Source organism: Bubalus bubalis, chromosome 2 (genome assembly GCF_019923935.1).
Source record: "Bubalus bubalis isolate 160015118507 breed Murrah chromosome 2, NDDB_SH_1, whole genome shotgun sequence".
NCBI classification, from domain to species: domain Eukaryota; kingdom Metazoa; phylum Chordata; class Mammalia; order Artiodactyla; family Bovidae; genus Bubalus; species Bubalus bubalis.
This window is the reverse complement of record NC_059158.1, coordinates 178,158,045-178,160,097: the sequence shown is the minus strand read 5'-3', so window position 1 is coordinate 178,160,097 and position 2,053 is coordinate 178,158,045.

Below are 2,053 nucleotides of genomic sequence, written 5' to 3'. Positions count from 1 at the left end.
TCAGTAACTGACTTCACCTCCTTCTTTCCTTTGTTATATGACATCACAGCTCTGCATGGCCCTCTTCTTCCATCACGGACTCCACTCCAACCATGCGGCCTCCTTGCTATTTCTCACACAGTGCCAAGCACACTTCTCTCAGTGCCTTAGTGCTTGCTGTCCCTTCTGCCTGGAATACTCTTCTCTAGCTATCCACTTGGTCCACTCCATCACATCCCTCCACAAAATCCTCCACATCCCATCACTTCCGCAAATCCTCCTCAGCGTGGCCTGCAAGTGTGTTAGTCACTCAGTCGTGTCTGATTCCTTCCCAGCCCGTGGACTGTAGCCCGCCAGGCTCCTCTGTCCTTGGAATTCTCCAGGCAAGAATACTGGAATGAGTTGCCATTCCCTTCTCCAGGAAATCTTCCCAACCCAGGGATCAAACCTGGGTCTCCATGGCAGGTGGATTTTTTACTGTCTGAGTCAACGTGGCCTACAACATGATAACACTAACTAATAATGACATTTCTCCAGCCTGATCACTGCTGCCACTACCACTCAGGCCCAGCCCTCACTCTGCTGCTTTTTTTTCTTTTTTTCCATTGCAATTTTCACATTCTCACATATGGTATAATGAACCTACTTACTATATGTGTTATTTACTACCATTACCTCCTTAGGTTGCAAACTCCAGGAGGGCAAAAGAAGCTGAATGAATGAATGAGCAAATGACATTATGTGCACCTGAGAAAACCAAGTTCCAAAGGGAGACTCACTTGTGGCCACAGAGCTGGGAATAAGGGGAACCAGGTGTGAATTCAAGTCTGTCTGACTCTGAAGTCCAAGTTTTTCCCACTTCTTTGGGCTGATGGCCACCATGAAGATACATTGCATGCTAGGCAACCAGGAGAGAGTTACTGGTAAGAAGGTAGAATTTGTGACTGAGTGATTGGCTTTGAAGCTAAATTCTTTTCTTCAGATATTTATTTATTTATTTGACCACTCCGGGTCTTAGTTGCGGGACATGAGATCTTTAACTGTAGTATGTGGGATCTAGTTCCTGGACCAGGGATTAAACCCAGGCTCCCTGCATTGGGAGCTCAAAGTCTTAGCTACTGGACCACCAGGGCAGTCCCTGAAGCTAAATTCTTAATTCACTCAATAAACTTTTAGCACCTACTATGTGCAAGTCCTTGTGCTTCCTGCTGTGGGAGACTGGACAATGAATCTGGTTAACACCCATCGGTGAACCTGAGACTCTCATATCCACTCACAGACCAGAAGTCCTATGGGTACTTCCATCTCTACAGGTACTAATCACAGCCCCAACCTTTCCCTGAACTTGCTACCACTCCACCTTCTCAGGTACAGATTGCTTAGCCTTGCTGGAGACGTTAGGATTTAGTAAGCCAGAGGAGAAAGGCCCAGGGTTTGAATTTTATGAGCCCTTGGAAGATTTTGATGCAGGTGGTCCTGTCCACACTTCAGAAGACTCTAGCCTGAATGGTTAAAGGACATTTTTTATTGTTCCCACACCCTCCACAGTTTTCAGGGAGAACGTTCTGAGCCATGCCCCTCCCCCCACCGCATTCTTCACACGGCACTCAAAGGCCTTCACACCTTCAGGCCCACAAACATTTTCCCCTGCTCTAATTATTTATATATTGTAATTAATTAATTTATTCATTGGACTGCAGAGGGTTTTTGTGGCTGCACATAGGCTTTGTCTAGTTGCGGTGAGCCAGGGGCTATTCTCTGTTTGCAGTGCGTGAGCTTCTATTGCGGTGGCTTCTCTTGTTGCCAAAGCATGGGCTCCAGGCACGCGGGCTTCTGTAGTTGTGGCACACGGGCTTAGTTGCTCTGCAGCATGTGGAATCTTCCCAGACCAGGGATCAAAGCCATGTGCCTTCATTGGCAGGTGGATTCTTAACCACTGGACCACCAAGGAGTGTGTGTGTGTTAGTTGCTCAGTCGTGTCCGATTCTTTGCAACTCCAGTGACTGTAGCCCGCCAGGCTCCTCTGTCCATGCAATTCTCCAGGCAGAAATGCTGGAGTGGGTTGCCATGCCCT